Source organism: Oncorhynchus keta, chromosome 20 (genome assembly GCF_023373465.1).
Source record: "Oncorhynchus keta strain PuntledgeMale-10-30-2019 chromosome 20, Oket_V2, whole genome shotgun sequence".
In the NCBI taxonomy this organism is placed as follows: domain Eukaryota; kingdom Metazoa; phylum Chordata; class Actinopteri; order Salmoniformes; family Salmonidae; genus Oncorhynchus; species Oncorhynchus keta.
In genome coordinates, this window is record NC_068440.1 from 38,891,001 (window position 1) to 38,905,422 (window position 14,422).

Consider the following 14,422-nt stretch of genomic DNA (forward strand, 5'->3'; position numbering starts at 1 on the left):
AACAACAGTACGAACAACAGCACCAACAACAGTACCAACACCAGCACCAACAACAGTAGTAACAGCACCAACAACAACAGCACCAACAACAGTAACAACAGCACCAACAACAACAGCACCAACAACAGTAACAACAGCACCAACAACAGTAGCAACAACAGTAGCGACAGCACCAACAACAGTAGCGACAGCACCAACAACAGTAGCGACAGCACCAACAACAGTAGCGACAGCACCAACAACAGTAGCGACAGCACCAACAACAGTAGCGACAGCACCAACAACAGTAGCGACAGCACCAACAACAGTAGTGAACAGCACCAACAACAGCACCAACAACAGTAGCGACAGCACCAACAACAGTAGCGACAGCACCAACAACAGTAGCGACAGCACCAACAACAGTAGCGACAACACCAACAACAGTAACAACAGCACCAACAACAGTAACAACAGCACCAACAACAGTAGCAACAGCACCAACAACAGTAGCAACAGCACCAACAACAGTAGCGACAGCACCAACAACAGTAGCGACAGCACCAACAACAGTAGCGAACAGCACCAACAACAGTAGCGACAGCACCAACAACAGTAGCGACAGCACCAACAACAGTAGCGACAGCACCAACAACAGTAGCGACAGCACCAACAACAGCACCAACAACAGTAGCGACAGCACCAACAACAGTAGCGACAGCACCAACAACAGTAGCGACAGCATGTGTAAACACAAATAGCTTGCATTTCAAATGGCACCCTTTTCCCTATATATATAGGGAATTGGGTTCCATAGGGCTCTGGTCAAAAGTAGTGCACTATATAGGGAATTGGGTTCCATAGGGCTCTGGTCAAAAGTAGTGCACTATATAGGGAATAGTGTTCCATAGGGCTCTGGTCAAAAGTAGTGCACTATATAGGGAATAGGGTGCCATTTGGGATGTAGGCATTGAAACAGATGAAAGCAGTGGTAGATGTGTATACCCCCTCATGCCATTTGCACACACTGTATATAGACTTTCTTTTTGTTCTACTGTGTTATTGACTGTACACTTGTTTATTCCATGTGTAACTCTGTGTTGTTGTTTCTGTCGCACTGCTTTGCTTTATCTTGGCCAGGTCACAGTTGTAAATGAGAACTTGTTCTCAACTAACTTACCTGTTTTTTTTATTTTTTTATTTTTTATGGACTGCTAGCGACCATTAGCTGGACAGCCACCTTATATAATGTTTGTCAGTGAGCTTTACACACACGGCATCCCTGTTTAGACACACAGTTGTTCTGTTTTGTCATTGTGTGTTTTTTTTTAATTGAATTAAGAACGGTTCTAGAACTCTTCTGTTTTTACCTCAAAACATCATCAATCAATTAGTCAATCAACCAATCAATGAGTACTGTCTCTAAAGTACTGTTTTTACTAAACCATTTCTCACAAAACAATTAGGAAAATGTTGAACTACCAGTACATCTGAATTGAAGCATCACTTCTCCACCTGAAAACATTGCAATAGATGTTTAAACACACATCAGTCTTTTCACTTTGGATTGCTTTAGCGGTTAGAAGACAGTTGAGACTGAAAATATTGTACACTGAGTGGGAGTGGTAAATGACTTTTTTTTTACGCGGCTGTGTTGCGGTCTTCGAGTAAGAAGCGGAGCCGAGTCTCGCTTTGCAAGACCTCGAGTGTGCAATTGATTTTCCGCAACGGGCCACCAATTTAATAAATATTTGTAAGTATTCATAGGTATTTCATAGGCTACTATTTCATCCCTCAACAAAAATATAGGCTTAGTCCCAACACATCTATAGTTGCTAGCTGTCTGGCCGTTCATTCTGTCAGTTCGGTTGCCAGAGACGCGACCGAGTCGTTAAGTCTTTTTGTTCTGTATCTATGGACGAAACCCAGTAGTTCGTTCTAAACGTTCCGTTGCCACACTGGTTGGCAACGCACTTACGACCCGCTTGCTAGCTAGCCAACTACGACTAACACAGTCGGGTCAAACAGTGCAGCTGTAATACCAGCAAAGTAGCTGTGTTTGTGTATTAAAGCTGTTTTTGGATACATCCACAACAAGGAGCTAATGATGCACAATTTTCACCTAGCTTAGGACGTTTGTACTCCTGTCATTGTTCAGAGGAGCGAGTCAACTACACAGCTAGCTGACACAATCCCTTCAAACGGAAGCCCGAAAGACAGCAAGGTAGCTGCATTTCTTTTCGTTTGACATGTTTTTCTATAGATTTATATCAGTGGAGGCTGCTGGGATGAGCTATAGGAGGGAGGGATTATTTTAATGGCTGGAATGGAACGGAGTCAAACATGTGGTGTTTTATACCATTCCATCCCAGCCATTACAATGAGCCTGTCCTCGAATAGCTCCTCCCACCAGCCTCCTCTAGCTCCTCCCACCAGCCTCCTCTGATATACAGTACCTGTCAAAGGTTGGGACACACCTACTCATTAATTTATTTTTACTATTTTCTACATTGTAGAATAATAGTGAAGACATCAACACTATGAAATAGCGAATATGGAATCATGTAGTAACCAAAAAAGTGTTAAAATAAATTAGCCACCCTTTGCCTTGATGACAGCTTTGCACACTCAACGTTACAAAAGCAAGTGAACTAGATAATAAACAAAAGTGAAATAAACAATACACATTAACGGTAAACATTACACTCACAAAATTTCCAAACTAATAAAGACATTACAAATGTCATATTATGTACAAAAGGGAAAATAAACACACACAAATATGGGTTGTATTTAAAATGGTGTTTGTTCTTCACTGGTTGCCCTTTTCTTGTTGCAACAGGTCCCAAATCTTGCTGCTGTGATGGCACACTGTGATATTTCACTTAATTGATATAGGAGTGTATCAAAATTGAGTTTGTTTTCGAATTCTTTGTGGATCTGTGTAATCTCAGGGAAATATGTGTCTTTAATATGGTCATACATTTGGCAGGAGGTTAGGAAGTGCAGCTCAGTTTCCACCTCATTTTGTGGGCAGTGTGCACATAGCCTGTCTTCTCTTGAGAGCCAGGTCTGCCTACAGCGGCCTTTTTCAATAGCAAGGCTATGCTCACTGAGTCTGTACATAATCAAAGCTTTCCTTACGTTTGGATCAGTCACAGTGGTCAGGTATTCTGCCACTGTGTACTCTCTGTTCAGGGCCAAATAGCATTCCAGTTTGCTCTGTGGGGTCTGTTTGTGTTGGTGAACAGAGCCCCAGGGCCAGCTTGCTTAAGGGACTCTTCTCTAGGTTAATTTCTCTGTAGGTGATGACTTTTCTGTAGGTGATGGCTTTAGTTATGGAAGGTTTGGGAATCGGTGGTTGTAGAATTTAACGGCTCTTTTCTGGATTTTGATAATTAGCGGGCCTCGGCCTGATTCTGCTCTTCATTCATTATTTGGTGTTTTACGTTGTACACTGAGGATATTTTTGCAGAATTCTTAATTTGGTGTTTGTCCCATTTTGTGAAATATTTGTTGGTGAGCAGACCCCAAACCTCACAACTATAAAAGGCAATGGGGTTCTATACATTATTCAAGTATTTTTTTGCCAAATCCTAATTGTTATGTCGAATTTTATGTTCCTTTTGATGGCATAGAAGGCCCTCTCAGATCGTTCACAGCTCTGTGGAAGTTACCAGTGGCGCTGGTGTTTAGGTCGAGGGTATGTATGTATCGGCTTTTGTGTGCTCTAGGGCAACGATGTCTAGATGGAATTTGTATTTGTGGTCCTGGCGACCTGACTTTTTATGGAACACCATTATTGCTGTCTTAATGAGATTTACTATAGGGGGTCCAGGTCTGTCTCTCTCTCCCTCTCTGTCTCTCTCTGTGTGTGTGTGTGCGTGTGTGTGTGCGTGCGTGCGTGTGTGTGTCAGCATGTGTATGTGCTGATGATAATCTATTCTGTGACCCAAATATTCATGCATGTCAGCTCATAGACTAGAAAACACTCCTGCATTCCCTTTCACAACTCATCACTGTTAACAAGTTTGTTTGTTATCTGTTAGAAGGGCTGTATAGGATATGTTTATCTATAGGGCTGTATGGGAGATGTTTATCTGTTAGAAGGGCTGTATAGGAGGTGTTTTATCTATGGGGCTGTATAGGAGGTGTTTTATCTATAGGGCTGTATAGGAGGTGTTTTATCTATAGGGCTGTATGGGAGATGTTTTATCTGTAGGGCTGTATAGGAGGTGTTTTATCTATGGGGCTGTATAGATGTTTTATCTATAGGGCTGTATAGGAGATGTTTATCTGTCGGGCTGTATCGGAGATGTTTTATCTATAGGGCTGTATGGGAGATGTTTTATCTATAGGGCTGTATGGGATATGTTTTATCTATAGGGCTGTATAGGAGATGTTTTATCTGTTTTATCTTTTATCTGTAGGGCTGTATGGGAGATGTTTATCTGTTAGAATCTATAGGGCTGTATAGGAGAGTTTTATCTATAGGGCTGTTTGTTTTATCTATAGGGCTGTATAGGAGGTGTTTTATCTATAGGGCTGTATAGGAGGTGTTTTATCTATAGGGCTGTATAGGAGGTGTTTTATCTATAGGGCTGTATAGGAGATGTTTTATCTATAGGGCTGTATAGGAGGTGTTTTATCTATAGGGCTGTATAGGAGGTGTTTTATCTATAGGGCTGTATAGGATATGTTTTATCTATAGGGCTGTATGGGAGATGTTTTATCTATTAGAAGGGCTGTATGGGAGATGTTTTATCTATAGGGCTGTATGGGAGATGTTTTATCTATAGGGCTGTATAGGAGATGTTTTATCTATAGGGCTGTATGGGAGATGTTTTATCTGTAGGGCTGTATGGGAGATGTTTTATTTATAGGGCTGTATAGGAGATGTTTTATCTATAGGGCTGTATGTGAGATGTTTATCTGTTAGAAGGGCTGTATGGGAGATGTTTTATCTATAGGGCTGTATGGGAGATGTTTATCTGTTAGAAGGGCTGTATGGGAGATGTTTTATCTATAGGGCTGTATGGGAGATGTTTTATCTATAGGGCTGTATAGGAGATGTTTTATCTATAGGGCTGTATGGGAGATGTTTTATCTGTAGGGCTGTATGGGAGATGTTTTATCTATAGGGCTGTATAGGAGATGTTTTATCTATAGGGCTGTATGGGAGATGTTTATCTGTTAGAAGGGCTGTATGGGAGATGTTTTATCTATAGGGCTGTATAGGAGATGTTTTATCTGTTAGAAGGGCTGTATAGGAGATGTTTTATCTATAGGGCTGTATAGGAGATGTTTTATCTATAGGGCTGTATGGGAGGTGTTTTATCTATAGGGCTGTATGGGAGATGTTTTATCTATAGGGCTGTATGGGAGATGTTTTATCTATAGGGCTGTATAGGAGGTGTTTTATCTATAGGGCTGTATGGGAGATGTTTTATCTATAGGGCTGTATAGGAGATGTTTTATCTATAGGGCTGTATGGGAGATGTTTTATCTATAGGGCTGTATAGGAGATGTTTTATCTATAGGGCTGTATAGGAGATGTTTTATCTATAGGGCTGTATGGGAGATGTTTTATTTATACGGCTGTATAGGAGGTGTTTTATCTATAGGGCTATATAGGAGATGTTTTATCTATAGGGCTGTATAGGAGGTGTTTTATCTATAGGGCTGTATAGATGTTTTATCTATAGGGCAGTATAGGCAATGTTTTATCTATAGGGCTGTATGGGAGATGTTTTATCTATAGGGCTGTATGGGAGATGTTTATCTGTTAGAAGGGCTGTATAGGATCTGTTTTGAAAGGAACCACTTCCGTAATAAATGAAGACACCCACCGAAAACCTCCCGGTCTGTCTGTGCATAAATTCTCTCCACTTTGGCATTCTCTTAGACACTGTTTGGGCTAGAAGCTACATCCTTATTTGGGGACACCTTATCTGGTCTGCTTCCTATCTATTATTCACAGTTCTACGTCAAACACTGCAGATTTGGTACCAAGATCAATGGCAGCCATGTCTAGTGTGTCCTGAAGCATCACACAAATGCAAGCACAAACACCCGCACATGTACACACACTAACACACACACACATGCACATATACTAACACACACACACACACACACACACACACACACACACACACTAACACACACTAACACACACACACACACACACACATGTACACACACTAACACACACACACACACATGCACATATACTAACGCACACACACGTGCGCGCACACACACACGCACACACAAAAATAACTATTTTATACCCATTTCAGACAAAAGTTCTGGTATATTTCTTGTAAAAAAATAAAAGGCATTGTTTATATGACCCCCCCCCCTCCCCCCCTTTCAAACAAATTGGGTAGGGTGGGGGTGTTAAACCATGGGGGATGGTTGCATTTCAAATTAGGGAGGTGTTCAACAATGTTAGTGTTCATGAATTGACCTGCAGAGAAGCAGAGAACCGTTGACACCAGACCTGATATCTGTATGTTGGGTACAGAGTCGGTGAAAATGCAGGAATCCTGACTAGGTCTTTGGGTGGCTTTTCATTGTCCATGTTGTTTTTTGTGTGTTTTGTGTTTTTTTTTTACCCCCCTAACCCTTTCAGATACACCAAGAAGAAGCAGGCTAAAATGAAGCAGGCTAAAAAGAAGCAGGCTAAAAAAGAAGCAGGCTAAAAAGAAGCAGGCTAAAACAGAAGCAGGCTAAAAAAGAAGCAGGCTAAAAAAGAAGCAGGCTAAAAAAGAAGCAGGATAAAACAGAAGCAGGCTAAAAACAAGCAGGCTAAAAAGAAGCAGGCTAAAAAAGAAGCTGGCTAAAACAGAAGCAGGCTAAAAAGAAGCAGGCTAAAAAAGAAGCAGGCTAAAAAGAAGTGGGCTAAAACAGAAGCAGGTTAAAAAGAAGCAGGCTAAAAAGAAGCAGGCTAAAAAAAGAAGCAGGCTAAAAAAGAAGCAGGCTAAAAAGAAGCAGGCTAAAAAGAAGCAGGCTAAAAAAGAAGCAGGCTAAAAAAGAAGCAGGCTAAAAAGAAGCAGGCTAAAAAAAGAAGCAGGCTAAAAAGAAGCAGGCTAAAAAAAGAAGCAGGCTAAAAAAAGTAGCAGGCTAAAACAGAAGCAGGCTAAAAAGAAGCAGGCTAAAACAGAAGCAGGCTAAAACAGAAGCAGGCTAAAAAAAGAAGCAGGCTAAAAAAAGAAGCAGGCTAAAACAGAAGCAGCCATGATATATTTGTGGGATTTTGATCTGTGTATGAAAGGACTTTTCTACGGTGTCCTAAAGCCATGGTCATGTTTAATAAGATGTAATATCATAACAGGTTATAAATACTCAACTAAATTAAATTAATTACTGAACTCTCCAGACATGTGTGTCGCGCTGCATGAGGCAAACGGTGGTCACACCAGACACCGACTGGCTTTCTGATCCACACCCCCTACATTTTTAAGGTATCTGTAACCAACAGATGCATATCTAGGTTATGTGAAATCCATAGATTAGGTTCCTAATGAATTTATTTCAATTGACTGATTTCCTTATAAATGAACTGTAACTGTAAAATATTTGAAATTGTTGAAGGTTGCATTTTATCATTTTTGTTCATAAAAGTTTGAGTCAATAAATCATGGTTACGTGATGACTAACCGGTAATTTTACCTGAGAGCTGATGTCTCGTATGAGTTCCCAAAGCCAATGCCAAGGCTTTAGCTCAAAATCAAATTGTATTTGGTCACATACAGGTGGTTAGCAGATGTTAATGCGAGTGTAGAGAAATGCTTGTGCTTCTAGTTCCGACCGTGCAGTAATATCTAATAGGTAATCTAATCAATTTGTGGATTGATGGCCAGTGATCCATTTATTAAAGTGGCCAGTGATCCATTTATTAAAGTGGCCAGTGATCCATTTATTAAAGTGACCAGTGATCCATTTATTAAAGTGACTAGTGATCCATTTATTAAAGTGGCCAGTGATCCATTTATTAAAGTGGCCAGTGATCCATTTATTAAAGTGGCCAGTGATCCATTTATTAAAGTGACTAGTGATCCATTTATTAAAGTGGCCAGTGATCCATTTATTAAAGTGGCCAGTGATCCATTTATTAAAGTGGCCAGTGATCCATTTATTAAAGTGGCCAGTGATCCATTTATTAAAGTGGCCAGTGATCCATTTATTAAAGTGGCCAGTGATCCATTTATTAAAGTGGCCAGTGATCCATGTATTAAAGTGACTAGTGATCCATTTATTAAAGTGGCCAGTGATTCATTTATTAAAGTGGCCAGTGATCCATTTATTAAAGTGGCCAGTGATTCATTTATTAAAGTGGCCAGTGATCCATTTATTATAGTGGCCAGTGATCCATATATTAAAGTGGCCAGTGATCCATTTATTAAAGTGGCCAGTGATCCATTTATTAAAGTGGCCAGTGATCCATTTATTAAAGTGGCCAGTGATCCATTTATTAAAGTGGCCAGTGATCCATTTATTAAAGTGGCCAGTGATCCATTTATTATAGTGACCAGTGATCCATTTATTAAAGTGACCAGTGATCCATTTATTAAAGTGGCCAGTGATCCATTTATTAAAGTGACCAGTGATCCATTTATTAAAGTGGCCAGTGATCCATTTATTAAAGTGACCAGTGATCCATTTATTAAAGTGGCCAGTGATCCATTTATTAAAGTGGCCAGTGATCCATTTATTAAAGTGGCCAGTGATCCATTTATTAAAGTGGCCAGTGATCCATTTATTAAAGTGACCAGTGATCCATTTATTAAAGTGGCCAGTGATCCATTTATTAAAGTGACCAGTGATCCATTTATTAAAGTGGCCAGTGATCCATTTATTAAAGTGACCAGTGATCCATTTATTAAAGTGACCAGTGATCCATTTATTAAAGTGACCAGTGATCCATTTATTAAAGTGACCAGTGATCCATTTATTAAAGTGACCAGTGATCCATTTATTAAAGTGGCCAGTGATCCATTTATTAAAGTGACCAGTGATCCATTTATTAAAGTGACCAGTGATCCATTTATTAAAGTGGCCAGTGATCCATTTATTAAAGTGGCCAGTGATCCATTTATTAAAGTGGCCAGTGATCCATTTATTAAAGTGACCAGTGATCCATTTATTAAAGTGGCCAGTGATCCATTTATTAAAGTGGCCAGTGATTCATTTATTAAAGTGGCCAGTGATCCATGTATTAAAGTGGCCAGTGATTCATTTATTAAAGTGGCCAGTGATCCATTTATTAAAGTGGCCAGTGATCCATTTATTAAAGTGGCCAGTGATTCATTTATTAAAGTGACCAGTGATCCATTTATTAAAGTGGCCAGTGATCCATTTATTAAAGTGACCAGTGATCCATTTATTAAAGTGGCCAGTGATCCATTTATTAAAGTGGCCAGTGATCCATTTATTAAAGTGGCCAGTGATCCATTTATTAAAGTGGCCAGTGATCCATGTATTAAAGTGGCCAGTGATCCATTTATTAAAGTGGCCAGTGATCCATTTATTAAAGTGGCCAGTGATCCATTTATTAAAGTGGCCAGTGATTAATTTATTAAAGTGGCCAGTGATCCATTTATTAAAGTGGCCAGTGATCCATTTATTAAAGTGGCCAGTGATCCATTTATTAAAGTGGCCAGTGATCCATTTATTAAAGTGACTAGTGATCCATTTATTAAAGTGGCCAGTGATCCATTTATTAAAGTGACTAGTGATCCATTTATTAAAGTGGCCAGTGATCCATTTATTAAAGTGGCCAGTGATCCATTTATTAAAGTGGCCAGTGATCCATGTATTAAAGTGGCCAGTGATCCATTTATTAAAGTGGCCAGTGATCCATTTATTAAAGTGGCCAGTGATCCATTTATTAAAGTGACTAGTGATCCATTTATTAAAGTGACTAGTGATCCATTTATTAAAGTGGCCAGTGATCCATTTATTAAAGTGACTAGTGATCCATTTATTAAAGTGGCCAGTGATCCATTTATTAAAGTGGCCAGTGATTCATTTATTAAAGTGGCCAGTGATTCATTTATTAAAGTGGCCAGTGATCCATTTATTAAAGTGGCCAGTGATTCATTTATTAAAGTGGCCAGTGATCCATTTATTAAAGTGGCCAGTGATCCATTTATTAAAGTGGCCAGTGATTCATTTATTAAAGTGGCCAGTGATCCATTTATTAAAGTGGCCAGTGATCCATTTATTAAAGTGGCCAGTGATTCATTTATTAAAGTGGCCAGTGATCCATTTATTAAAGTGGCCAGTGATCCATTTATTAAAGTGGCCAGTGATCCATTTATTAAAGTGGCCAGTGATTCATTTATTAAAGTGGCCAGTGATCCATTTATTAAAGTGGCCAGTGATCCATTTATTAAAGTGGCCAGTGATCCATTTATTAAAGTGGCCAGTGATTCATTTATTAAAGTGGCCAGTGATCCATTTATTAAAGTGGCCAGTGATCCATTTATTAAAGTGGCCAGTGATCCATTTATTAACGTGGCCAGTGATCCATTTATTAAAGTGGCCAGTGATTCATTTATTAAAGTGGCCAGTGATCCATTTATTAAAGTGGCCAGTGATCCATTTATTAAAGTGGCCAGTGATCCATTTATTAAAGTGGCCAGTGATTCATTTATTAAAGTGGCCAGTGATCCATTTATTAAAGTGGCCAGTGATCCATTTATTAAAGTGGCCAGTGATCCATTTATTAAAGTGGCCAGTGATTCATTTATTAAAGTGGCCAGTGATCCATTTATTAAAGTGGCCAGTGATCCATTTATTAAAGTGGCCAGTGATCCATTTATTAAAGTGGCCAGTGATCCATTTATTAAAGTGGCCAGTGATCCATTTATTAAAGTGGCCAGTGATCCATGTATTAAAGTGGCCAGTGATTCATTTATTAAAGTGGCCAGTGATTCATTTATTAAAGTGGCCAGTGATTCATTTATTAAAGTGGCCAGTGATTCATTTATTAAAGTGGCCAGTGATCCATTTATTAAAGTGGCCAGTGATCCATTTATTAAAGTGGCCAGTGATCCATTTATTAAAGTGGCCAGTGATTCATTTATTAAAGTGGCCAGTGATCCATTTATTAAAGTGGCCAGTGATCCATTTATTAAAGTGGCCAGTGATCCATTTATTAACGTGGCCAGTGATCCATTTATTAAAGTGGCCAGTGATTCATTTATTAAAGTGGCCAGTGATCCATTTATTAAAGTGGCCAGTGATCCATTTATTAAAGTGGCCAGTGATCCATTTATTAAAGTGGCCAGTGATTCATTTATTAAAGTGGCCAGTGATCCATTTATTAAAGTGGCCAGTGATCCATTTATTAAAGTGGCCAGTGATCCATTTATTAAAGTGGCCAGTGATTCATTTATTAAAGTGGCCAGTGATCCATTTATTAAAGTGGCCAGTGATCCATTTATTAAAGTGGCCAGTGATCCATTTATTAAAGTGGCCAGTGATCCATTTATTAAAGTGGCCAGTGATCCATTTATTAAAGTGGCCAGTGATCCATGTATTAAAGTGGCCAGTGATTCATTTATTAAAGTGGCCAGTGATTCATTTATTAAAGTGGCCAGTGATTCATTTATTAAAGTGGCCAGTGATCCATGTATTAAAGTGGCCAGTGATCCATTTATTAAAGTGGCCAGTGATTCATTTATTAAAGTGGCCAGTGATTCATTTATTAAAGTGGCCAGTGATCCATTTATTAAAGTGGCCAGTGATTCATTTATTAAAGTGGCCAGTGATTCATTTATTAAAGTGGCCAGTGATTCATTTATTAAAGTGGCCAGTGATTGGCTCTCAAATGTAGGCATTTTGTGACACACTGACGTCTCAAATTCAAATCCAATCCTTTACACACGGAAGCTGTATTTAATCCCTTCACTTCCTACACACAGGCATGTATTTTTATTTCATTCAATACCCTACTGTTTTGGAATAAACATTTTGTGTATTTTTATTTCATCCCATTTTGGAGTAAGCAGTATTACTAGTTATTGTTTATGGCCCTCTCGTGATAAATAATTACTTTGGGGTATGTCTATTTAGGTCTGAAAAAAAATATACATTTTTAGAATTCATCTAGCTGCTTAATAGTAGAATCTGTTGTTTTGCTTCTCTTTATTCATCATTAAAAATCTACCTTCTGTAGAATCCACACAAATACCTCACCAAAAAAAAATGCACATTTGGCTGAGAAGCACCCCGTGCCCTGACAGCATTTGAACAAGCCAACCCCCCCACAGCAGTTTTATGTATCCCCCTGTTGCTATGCAACCGCAACGTCCAATTTGGTGTGTTCTTTAGTAACCACGTTTCTTTTCTTTCAGCCAAACCCCTCTGTCTCTTCACCTCTGTCTCTTCATCTCTCCTTGTCCATCTGTCGAACCATCAGCGCCTTCCCCCTTTTCTTTCAGCCAAACCTTCTCCCTCTTCCACACAAAAGGCAAATAATGTACTCTCCCTTTACCTCTGTCGGTCTCTCTCTCTCACACACACACACACACACACACACACACACACACACACACACACACACACACACACACACACACACACACACACACACACACACACACACACACACACACACACACACACACACACACACACACACACACACACACACACATGCACACACACACACATGCACACACACACATATACACACGCACACGCACACGCACACGCACACGCACACACACACGCACACACAGGCACATACTTTCTCTCTCCATCCCTGTCTCTACCTCTCTCTCCACCCCTGTCTCTACCTCTCTCTCCACCCCTGTCTCTACCTCTCTCTCCACCCCTGTCTCTACCTCTCTCTCCACCCCTGTCTCTACCTCTCTCTACACCCCTGTCTCTACCTCTCTCTACACCCCTGTCTCTACCTCTCTCTCCACCCCTGTCTCTACCTCTCTCCCACCCCTGTCTCTACCTCTCTCTCCACCCCTGTCTCTACCTCTCTCTCCACCCCTGTCTCTACCTCTCTCTCACCCCTGTCTCTACCTCTCTCTACACCCTTTCTTTACTTCAATTCAATTCAAGGGCTTTATTGGCATGGGAAACGTGTCAACATTGCCAAAGCAAGTGAGGTATATATATATACAAAAGTGAAATAAACAATTACAATTAACAGTAAACATTACACATACAGAAGTTTCAAAACAATAAAGACATTACAAATGTCATATTATGTATATATATACAGTGTTGTAACAATGTACAAATGGTTAGGGTACACAAGGGAAAATAAATAAGCAGAAATATGGGTTGTATTTACAATGGTGTTTGTTCACATAGCCTGTCTTCTCTTGAGAGCCATGTCTGCCTACGGTGGCTCTGTTCTTTTGTTAATTCTTTCCAATGTGTCAAGTAATTATCTTTTTGTTTTCTCATGATATGGTTGGGTCTAATTGTGTTGGTGTCCTGGGGCTCTGTAGGGTGTATTTGTGTTTGTGAGCAGAGCCCCACGACCAGCTTGCTTAGGGGACTCTTCTCCAGGTTCATCTCTCTTTAGGTGATGGCTTTGTTATGGAAGGTTTGGGAATCATTTCCTTTTAGGTGGTTGTAGAATTTAACGTCTCTTTTCTGGAATTTGATCATTAGCGGGTATCGGCCTAATTCTGCTCTGCAGGCATTATTTGGTGTTCTACGTTGTACGTGAAGGATATTTTTGCAGAATTCTGCATGCAGAGTCTCAATTTGGTGTTTGTCCCATTTTGTGAAATCTTGGTTGGTGAGCGGACCCCAGACCTCACAGGGCAATGGGTTCTATGACTGATTCAGTTTATATCTGGAGAATTTCTCCTGTCTTATCCGGTGTCCTGTGTGAATTTAAGTATGCTCTCTCTAATTCTCTCTTTTTCTCTCCCTCTCCGAGGAACTGAACCCTAGGACCATGCCTCAGGACTACCTGGCATGATGACTCCTTGCTGTCCCCAGTCCACCTGGCCGTGCTGCTGCTCCAGTTTCAACTGTTCTGCCTGTGATTATTATTATTTGACCATGCTGGTCATTTATGAACATTTGAACATCTTGGCCATGTTCTGTTATAATCTCCACCCGACACAGCCAGAAGAGGACTGGCCAACTTACATAGCCTGGTTCCTCTCTAGGTTTCTTCATAGGTTTTTCCTAGCCACCTGCATTACTTGCTGTTTGGGGGTTTAGGCTGGGTTTCTGTACAGCACTTTGAGATATCAGCTGATGTACGAAGGGCTATATGAATACATTTGATTTGATTTGATTCAAGTATTTTCAGCCCGATCCTAATTGGTATGTTGAATTTTATGTTCCTTTTGATGGCTTCTTGTCTTGTCTCTCAGATCGTTCACAGCTCTGTGGAAGTTACCTGTGGCGCTGATGTTTAGGCCGAGGGTATGTATCGTTTTTGTGTGCT

At 40.0% G+C, this 14,422-nt stretch overlaps 1 long non-coding RNA gene across 1 annotated transcript; it reads left to right on the top strand.

Moving 5' to 3' along the window:
- The first annotated feature begins 1,623 nt into the window (after positions 1–1,623).
- Positions 1,624–14,083, top strand: LOC127910125 (uncharacterized). The gene is made up of 3 exons (XR_008073982.1): positions 1,624–1,732; positions 2,111–2,203; positions 13,904–14,083. It is a non-coding gene; the product is annotated as an uncharacterized LOC127910125 (long non-coding RNA).
- Positions 14,084–14,422: the final 339 nt, after the last annotated feature.